We start from the raw sequence: 10,576 nt of genomic DNA on the forward strand, positions 1-10,576 counted from the left end.
GCTGAAAATAAGACACGAGAAGGAACAATAAATAAGGAATATAGGGCAAAGCAGATGTCGAGTGTTCCTTCGCCGAGGGAAATTTCGAGGGAAGTTGTTCACCCTCTGCCAAATTCTGAGATGCCTTTGAAGTCGCAATCTGTATGGCTTCTAGTATCCTTGATTGATGTCTCTGATATTGGTTTGGGAAAGAAGGCTCGTGATCTTCAAAGCTACAGTGTAAGATCCATTCACACAGGTATGGTACCTTGTACTTTCAAGTATTATCTGCAAGTTCTTTCATTATTGTGTTTGATTCTACTGAAGCTAGGGATAAGGCTTTAGAAGTTCAATTTTTTTGGCTGGGTAAACAATTGATTTTTTGTAGAAACTTGGAAGCCCTTCTTTGAGCCCTCTTGGGTTTCCACTAAACAGGTCCCTTCCTAGTTTAATCTCCCTATGTTGCCCTCTGAATTTGTTGAATCTAATATCTTAAGGAAAATTGGGGATTCCTTTGGCAGGTTTTTATTGTCGCATTTTATTTTTGAGGATGGCTTTTTTGTGGTCAAAATTTGTGTATTAGTTGCTGCGAATGTTTCTCCTCCTATAACTTGCAATATTTGGTCCTCTTCTGGTATATGGCATCAAGGCCTTGTTAGGGATTTAGTGGATTTTGTTTGTATTTCAGTTGTTATGGAATCAAAAAAAAAATTATATGAAGAAGATTTAATTTATTTCAAGAACCTTGATTCTTCAGTTCCTAGAAATCTTGAATTTTTCTCTTGGAATAAGGTGCAAACTGCTATTAAGGATTCACATATTGCATCTGTTATTCCTCCTTTGGATAAAATGTTTCAACTGGGATTAATCTAGATTAGCTAATTGTTCTGTTAAATTACCTTCAAAATTTGGGGGTTTGGAAAAAGATAAGTCAGTTGCTAAGGGTACTCCTTTGTCTGTTAGTCCTGCTAGTTTGGTTAAGAAGAACAGTGAGCCTCCTCAGGAGGTTGATAATCCTCTTATTTCTTTGGATGATCATCTTATTTCTCAGGTGTAAAATATTGTTAGCAGTAATAACATTGGTCTAAATTCTGAATTAGCTGACAGAATCATAACCTTGATTTCAGTTGACTTAGGCAAGCTGGATAATGACTTAGCTGCTTTCCCTACTAATAACTCCTTTGAAATTCTTAATCCAGAATGTGCAATGGTTCCTTTGGATTTCGTTGGGGTTGAGGGCTTGGATCAAGGCAAGGATAAGGCCCTTGTTGAATCTGTACCTCTTAGGTTCAATTGTTTACCCTTGATTCAATCCCCACTCTCTCCCACTTCTCCGTTTACTTTGTTTCCATAGTTCTCCCTTTCACTGGGTCAGATCATTTTCCTATAATGTTTTCTATAATTTAGGATAGGGCTCCTAGGAAGCTTCCTTTAAAATTTGAACCATTGTGGTTTAGGGAACAATCTTTTTTACCTTTACTAAAACAATGGTGTTTGTCTGCTCCACATATTTAGGGATCTAGGATGTATAAGATAGTTTAGAAATTGGCTTAGTTAAAAAATAAGATTAGAGTTTGGAATTATTTACATTTCAAAAATATTTTTGGGGAAAAGTCTAGGATTTAGGAAGAAATACAAAAGATTAATAAGACTATTCTCAGCTCGGGTATGACAGCTTTGGCCTTTGATAGGCTTAAATTTTTGAAAGCCCAACTAAAGAAGTTTTGGCAAGGGAAAATTCTTATTGGAGGAAGAAATCTAGGATATTTGGTTATCAGAGGGTGATAGGATTACCAAATTATTTCATTCTTCAACTAAACTTAGGATGCAATGTAATAGAATATCTTGTATTATTGATTATAATGGGAGGAGTTTGATAGATGAGGATGCTATTGCTTCTGAAGTAGTTAGCTTTTTTAAGTCTCTTCTCTTAGCCGAGTGTGTTTCCTTAGATAATACTTTTGTTAATTCGTCCCACCCTCTTGTGAGTCAGGAGGATAATAGGATTCTTATGGCTCCCTTTTTCTTTGGATGAGCTAAGAGATGTGTTTTTTTCCATGGATTCGGAAAAGGCTCCGGATCCAGATGGATTTACGGCTTTATTTTTTCAAAAGTGTTGGGACTTTGTGAGGAATGGTGTCCTGCTAGACTTGGAATTGTCTAGGAGGAATAGAACGATTTTGAAAGAACTTAATACTACTCTTATTGCCATTATTCTGAAAGTGGATAACCCTAGCTCCTTTTCTAATTTTCGCCCTATTGCTCTTTGTAATACTTTATATAAGATTATTACCAAGGCAATCTAAGTTAGGCTAGCCAAGATCCTTCCCAAAATAATTTCAATTGATCAAGGTGGCTTTGTGCCTGGTAGAGAAACCTCAGAGGGTGCGATTGTAGCTCATGATATTCTACACTCCATTTCGCAACAAAGGATTTCAGCTATGATCCTTAAACTTGATATTCTTAAAGCTTATAATCAAGTTAACGAACAATCCCTTGTTGTTGTTTTGAATTAGTTTGGGTTTACACATAGTTGGGTTAAATGGATATTTTCTTACATATCTTCTGCTCATTTCTCAGTTTTGATCAATAGCTCTCCTTTGGGGTTTTTTTCTTCCTCTCGAGGGGTTAGGCAAGGGGATCCTCTTTCTCCTTTTTTGTTTATATTTTTGGCAAAGGCTTTAAGTAGGGTCATTTCTGATGCTAGAGAAGCTGGTCACTGGAGTGGCATTAAAATAGATGGGTATCCTTCTTCGCAATCGCATTGTCTTTTCATGGATGATACCCATTTGTTTGTTTATGACTCCTTGACAAAGGCCAAAGTTATCAAGAATATTATTACTAATTACTCTTCTTTTTCTGGTTAGAAAGTTAACGAGTTGAAATCTAAGGTTTTATTTTTTAATGTGTCCCCCTTGGTTAAGAATAGACTCACTCAATTTTGGGGCTTCTAAGTGGGGGCCTTTCCTTGTAAGTACTTAGGCATTCCTTTTTTTGTTGGCTCGGACAAGGCTTCCTTTTGGGATAAAGTAGTTCATGCGATATCTTCTAGAATTTCTTCCTAGAATCATAAATGGTTCACATTGGTTGGTAAGATTCTTTTAATTAAATCAGTTCACAATGCCATTCCTACATACTTGATGTCTATTTTGAAGACTCCCTCCAAATTTGTCTAGGATCTTAAGGTATCCTTATGGTCCTTTCTTTTGAATGATAACATTGGGGGCAAGAAGAAGCTTCCCCTTCTAGCATGGGATAAAGTTTGTCATCCTAAAGACCTGGGAGGAGCAGGTATCTAAGATTTAGTAACCCAGAATAAATAATTGGGGGCTAAAATTGTTTGGAAATTATATGTGGACCCATTAAGTAAATGGGCTTCCATATTGTTTACTAAGTACTTTAAGGGGGGCACTAGAGAAAGGATTTTCACAGCCTCATCTCTTCTCAAATGATCAACTTTTTGGAAATTTATAGTTAGTTGTGGATCAGTTATCCTTCCACATCTTTCTTGTGTTGTCCATAATGGGAAGAAGGCCTTGTTTTAGGATGAAGTTTGGAATGGTCACCCTACATTATCTTCCATTTGGGACTGGTCTCCTTTGTCTGATATCCTTTCAGGTCTTTGTGGAGTTTTTGTTGTAGATTATGTTGACATTGATTCTTCAGGTGCTTACTTAGTAGCTACATGGAAGATTATTGATTTTTCTGCCCATTGATAGAAATCTCAGAGTTTCTTTTGTGGTGGAGCTCCAGAAAAGATCTCTCATGCTTCAAGATAAAGAGGATATCTTGGTTTGGACTAGGAGTGCCTCGAGATCTTATTTAGTAAAGGAGGGGTATAAATATTTATCTCAGTCCTCTTCTTCCTCCTCTTGGTCTGCTAATATTTTTTGGCACTTGGCTTGTCTTCCTAAAGCTGAGTCTTTTGCTTGGTTGGGAGTTCAGGATAGAGTTCTCACCGAGATGAGATTGGATAGGCTTGGGATTATTGTAGTTTTACCTTGTGTATTTTGTGGATATTGTATGGAAACCATAGATCATGTGTCCTTTCTTTGTCTGTTTTCTCTAGATTGTTGGTATTGGCTATTTAGAATGATTGGTTGGTCTTCTACTATTAGTCCTAATTTATTGTCGCATTCCATGGCTTGGCCTTTTTGTATTCACCCTCTTTTTATTCCTCTCTTTTGATAGTGGCACCTTCTATTGTTGTTCGGAACATCTGGCTGGAAAGGAAGTCTAGGATTTTTAAGCATAAATTAGCTTCATTAGAAGAAGTTCTTCACAAGATCCTATCCTCCATTTCTAAGGTGGTGATTTCTTACATCTCCAAAAATTTGGATCATCTGAGGTCCTTTTCTCATTGCGATAATTGGGTAACATGGAAATGGTGTTCACTTCATGTTATTCCTTCTCATGGGGCTTTAACAGCTGGATTGTCTTCACTTGTCAAATATAGGATGGCTAAATGGATGTCTCTCCCCCAATTCTCCTTCAAGTTAAGTTTTGATGGGGCTACTAAGGGTAATCCGGGGAAATCGGGAATTGGGGTGGTCATCTTTGATCATAATTCTAAGATTGTTAAAGCTGTGGGGAAATATATTGGTGTAGGCTCTAATAATGTTGCAAAATTTCAAGCATTATCTTTTGGTCTTGATCTTACCATCTCTCTGGATATTAAAGATATTGTTATTGAAGGGGACTCAATGTTGGTTTTTCAGTTCGTCTCTGCTAAGAAATGTGTTTCTTGGCATCTACAGTACTTGTTAGAGCATATTCTTTCACAGTTGTAGTGTTTTTCTACCTTTACTATATCCCACTTCTATGGGGAGATAAAAGTTATTGCGGATTACTTGGCCAATAGGGCTGTTGTTGAATGTGTTGAGTACTTAGAGTTCCATCCTTGGGAAATCCCCATTTCTTGCATTATTATTCTTCTTTAAAGGGTGTTTTGTCATGGTTTGTATCCTTCATCACATTCCTTGTTGGGTGTGGTTTCTCTTTCACATATGACAGCAAAAAGGGTTTAATCTTTCCTTATGGCAACATCTTTGTTGTTCGAATATTCAGTAAGTATCTCCTCATGGAGCAAGGAGGATGTTGAGGTTTCTTTTTCTTGGCATGTATCCTTCTTGTTTGCACTGGTTTTGTGTTTCATTTATCATTATTTGGTAGGCTGGGGTGAATTTGGTCTTGTACGGGATCGATGATTATGTGAGTATGGTGATTGCATGAGTATTCGGGCTTGAATCACTCATTGTTTGGGACTTTTAAATTGTGCTTATTTTTATGTGTCTGTTGCTCTGACTGAGCATATTTTTATCATTACAAGTTCTTGCAGGTTGACAGTTTGATTATGGGAATATTTTTATCATTATACATTTTGCAGGTTGGTTGTGTGATTGGTAATCATGTAAAATAGTTTGGAAGGCTTGGGTATCATTGCTCAGCTCCCCTTTCGGCTTTCCATTCACTTGTACATTGTGTAATGATGAGATGAAAGACTCCTCATTTGATTGTTTATGATTTGGCAATTAGTGAGGGATGAGTTTCTATATAATGGATTCTTCTCATCATCGTTTGGTTATTTTCCTTTTGCCATCTTCGTTTCTTCCTGTCATGCTTAAGCGTATGTTCATCATGGTTTTCTCACTCCTCTTGCACATTGCTTTCTTATCATGGTATGGTATTGGGTACTTCTCATTCGATGAGGCTTCGTGTTTGGTTTTGGTTGTTTCCATAATGATCCCTCTGTTGGTTTGGTTTATATCTTGGTTTGGCCGATGGTTTTCTTATGTCTATTCCATCTTTGGTGTCTTTATTCATTGGGTAAGATGCTCTATTTTATTTGGAAATTTTTTATTAGATTTGGAGAATGGTGGTTGTCTTTGAGAAAGTAGAACATGCAGATGGTTTGTTATACAAGATGGTTTCTCATCCTTCTACTCTTTTTTTGGTTGTTGTTGTGGGCTATCCTATGGCTTGGTCTTATTATGGTTCCTCGGGGTCTTCAGCATCCTCCCCTTCTCCTTATTTGGACTATATTATGTTTTCTCATGATATTTGTCTTGGTAGGATCTCTTATGATAATTTTTCTTTTGGTTATTGGTATCATACTAATCAGTAGTTTGGAGAGTTGTGCTTCTTAGATAGAGGTGGCCCAGCTTTGATGCTTATTCTGGTTTCTGGACAGGTCACTTTTGTCTGGTGTTTCATCTTTAGATTTTTCTCTTGTATATCTCTTCTCGCAACTTCCTTTATATCTAATGAGGCTTGTTATATAATTGGGAAGGGTTTCTGGGTGGATTGCACCCATGGGCTCCTTGTAATGGGTAGATAGGCTTGTGTTATTTGAGCAATATTGAAGGGTTTTTTTACTGGTTCTTTCCGCTCAGTGCTCTTTGAACTAGACACCTAGTAAGAAACAATTTTATTAATATAATTCAGTGGTCTTATCCACTTTTCTCAAAAAAAAATAAAAAAATAATTAATAATTTATCCAATCAAACGTAGTAATAAATAGGTGAAATTGAAAAGGAGAGGGAAAGGGAGAGGAAGGGGTGCACTTATTTAGTTTTTGGGATGATATTAACTTTGACCTTATTGATTAACTAATATTTTTGAATGGATGGAAGGATCAAAGGAGCGAGGGAGGGGATGAGAGAAAGAGATTGAGAAAGAGAGACGTGCTTATCTAATTTCTAGTGTGATGATGAATTTTATATAATTGATTGACTAGTCTAATAATAGAAAACCAAATTTTGAAATATAAGTTTGGAGCCAAGATAATGGCACTTTAATAAAGAGAATATTTTTTTCCTTATGTTAATGACAAGTCTATGTCATGCAACTTGGTCCTACACTAAGCCACACCATGTGATCAAGCTCAATTGATGTAACTTCTAGTTTCTAACAAACTTTTTTATACCCATTGTTGACAAACAAATGATCAAATGTATAATTTGAATTGGAGTATAATGGATGGAATACCTTCAACATTTTTGATAGAATTTTTTTTTTAAATTTCTACAAAAGTAGAAAGCATGCCAAGAAAACATACATTGATAATAAAACTAGTCTACCACTAGGATTTATATGAGACGAAGACTAAGAGTCATACAACTATTACTAATTTATTGTGAATGGTTAATACTAATAATCAAAATGTTCCAATAACATAGGACCAACTAAAGTCGCACAACATAGAACTAGAGGAAAAATATAATAAACATGGATTGACAAAAGAAAATGTAATTTGTGGTTTTAATTGGCTTATGGTTTTAAGTGTAAATGTCATTTACTATGGTAAATGAGTCAAATTGAATACTAAAATTATATGCTTATGAGATCTATGCATGGTAATATAAAATATAGGGTATTTAATAATATCCCATGAATGCTTCTTCACTTTGTTGTCTATGCACACCTACATGTGCATGCTAGAATTTTCTTTTTTTATAAATTTTTTTATCAAGGAATTAGTGCAAAATCCGTAGATTTTATATTTTGAGTATTTACATATAGCATGTAGTGCACTGTGTGCTTATTTTTTAGAATGAATTGATTTATGTCCAATAATAGAGGATAACCCTATGAGTAGCAACAAGTTTATGAACTGACACTAATAGAGATAGCTTTATAATCATTAGTTTTTTTATTTTTTGAAAATTATATAGATGAATTGGGATACAAAATAATAAATCATCCAAGTGATGTAAAGAAACATAATGGAGCATCAATATACTAAATATATTGAGATAAACATGCACTTCATTTGGTAGGTCATTCAAGATGGTGTTTTAGTTTGGAGTGTGTTAGGTCCTGGAGACAACTGAGAGGGGGGGGGCGGTGAATAAGTTGTCCAATAAATTCAACCAAAATTAACTTAACCAAAACTTAATGCTTAATGTCGGTAAACCAACCTTTATGTCGGTAGACAGTTTTAATAGTTAATTGCAGTACTGGTAAAGATTAATGCATGAAACAGAAAGACAATAACATCCACAATGCATAACACAAATATTTGTATGTAGAAACCCTGTAAGGGGAAAAACCACGGTGGAAAGCCTTACCCACAATAAAATGATACTACTACAGATAGTATGTGTATACAATATGGAGTTTGCACATGCCAAAAGGCTAGCTGCCTAGAGCTCACTGCTCAATCATAAAATGGGAGTCACACTGACTACAATTGGATGGTTAAATCTAGTGATAATTTACTGCACAAAATATCATCTTCATATGTTGAATTCAGTACCGGTATAGTTCTAATTATCTTCCTCAAAAAATTCCTTCAACCTTCAAATGATGTCTGTGTGCATAGATCTGCTTATTTTTGCATATACCCTATTACAATCCCTTTTTCCAATCACATATCAATCTCACAAATGAGATCTTACATTTATATTGAAAGCTAAGACCAAATGAATAGGTCGGCTCATTAAAAGATATTACAATAAAACCAATTACAAATAAATCGATATATGATGCATCATGTCATCTCAATGCATGTACAATAATAATAAATCATCTCCATAACATGTCATGCTGATTTGGAATAGATATGCTTGCCGGTGCATAACTTGGACCTATTTCTTAGTAACAACAAATATGCAAACCTGAATAGATTGATAACCAAATCCCCAAAACCAAGTGATCAAATAATATCTTCGACATAACCAGGTAGTCTCCAAGTCATTCCAAGTGTTAGTGAATAATATAATCTATCGGTGAACCAAATATTGGTGACTATGCATAAGTCTCTGACTTGCCGGTGAACAAATCAAAGATCTCCAAGTGCTGATAAGTGTTGACAAGTAATGACAAGTGTTGACATCAATAACAAAACCATATCAACATATCCAAAATACTAACTATCTCCCCTTTTGGCATTGATGACAACACAAGATGGAAAAACCATCAAAGTGCCAAAATAGAAATGCTAAAAACCAAAAACCAACAATCTCCCAAAGAGATCATTTACCAGAAATAAAAATATAGATACAGAGAGTAATCAATCTCTCCAACAATCTTTCCCTAAAGTAACAATCTCTCCCCCAAGGTATAATGTGTTTTTCTATATCAATCTCTCCCCCTTTGACATCAAATGCCAAAGCAATACAAAACAAGATTCAAGTATAAAATACCAACTCATTACAACATACCAACTACTCCCCCTAAGAAGTAGCTCTCCTCATCAAAGCTAGAATAAAATATTTTTCGGTTAATTCTGTCGGTTGATGAAAAACATCAAGTGTCTAAGTTTCTACCAATGGGGGTAGAACTCCAAGTTGCTCTCTAAGATATTCCAAAGTCTCCTTAGGCAAAGGCTTTGTAAAAATATCTGCAATCTGCTCTTTAGTATTCACATAAACCAATTTCACTTCTTTTGCTTCATTATTGTCTTTCAGGAAATTTGAATTTGATAGAAACATGTTTAGTCTTAGAGTGAAATACTGGGTTCTTTGATATATCAAGTGTTGCCATATTATCACAGTAAATAGTTATAGGTTCCTTGTATTTTACCTTTATGTCCTTCAACATTTGGTTGATCCATAATACCTGTGTATAATTAGTTGTTGCTGCAAGATATTTTGATTTTGCTGTTGATAAACTTGTACAACTCGGTTTCTTGATCAACCATGAAATTAGTCTACTACCAAGAAAAAATTCTCTATCAGTGGTTCTTTTTATGTCATCTACATCTCCTACCCAATTAGCATCTGTGTATGCATATAAATCAAAATTTTCATCTCTAGGATACCATAAACCAAGATTTGTAGTGCCTTGTAGGTACCGAAAAATCCTTTTCACTGTCGATTCATGTTTTTCTTTAGGATTACTCTAAAATCTTGAAACAATACATACTACATTCATAATATCAGGTCTTGTTTGTGTCAAATACAGTAAACCTCCTATCATAGACTTGTATCTAGCTGGATTAATAGGTGTTGATTCATCCTTCAAAGATAATTTATCAGTTGTAGTCATAGGTGTGCTTACCGGTTTATAGTTTTCCATGCCAAATTTCTTTAGTAATTCCTTCAAGTACTGAAATTAACATAGGAATATACCATTATCAATCTATGAAATCTGCAATCCTAAAAAGAATTTTATCTCCCCAATCATAGACATTTCAAATTCTTGCTGCATTTTGTTAGAAGTCTTTACACAATCCATCTTCTCCGCCAAAGATTATATCATCAACAAAAACTTCAATAACCATGATGTCATCATTAGTCACTTTGTTGTATAGATTGTTGTCAACATTCCCTTTAGTCTATCCAAGATTCAAAAGATATATGTCCAATCTAGCATACCAAGCTCTAGGAGCTTGTTTAGTCCATATAAATATTTTCTTAACCTGCAAACCATATCTTTGTCATCTATCAAAGAAAATCCATCAGGTTGTTCAATGTAAACTTGTTCTTCAAGAGCTCCATTCAGAAATGCACATTTAACATCCATTTGATATACTTTATAGTGCTTGTGCGCTGCAAAAGCCAATAAAAGTCTGACTGCCTCAATTCTTGCTACTGGTGCAAAGGTTTCATTGTAATTAATTCCTCCTTTCTATGAATATCCCTTACACACTAAT

The sequence above is a fragment of the Cryptomeria japonica genome, chromosome 10, assembly GCF_030272615.1.
Source record: "Cryptomeria japonica chromosome 10, Sugi_1.0, whole genome shotgun sequence".
NCBI classification, from domain to species: Eukaryota; Viridiplantae; Streptophyta; class Pinopsida; order Cupressales; family Cupressaceae; genus Cryptomeria; species Cryptomeria japonica.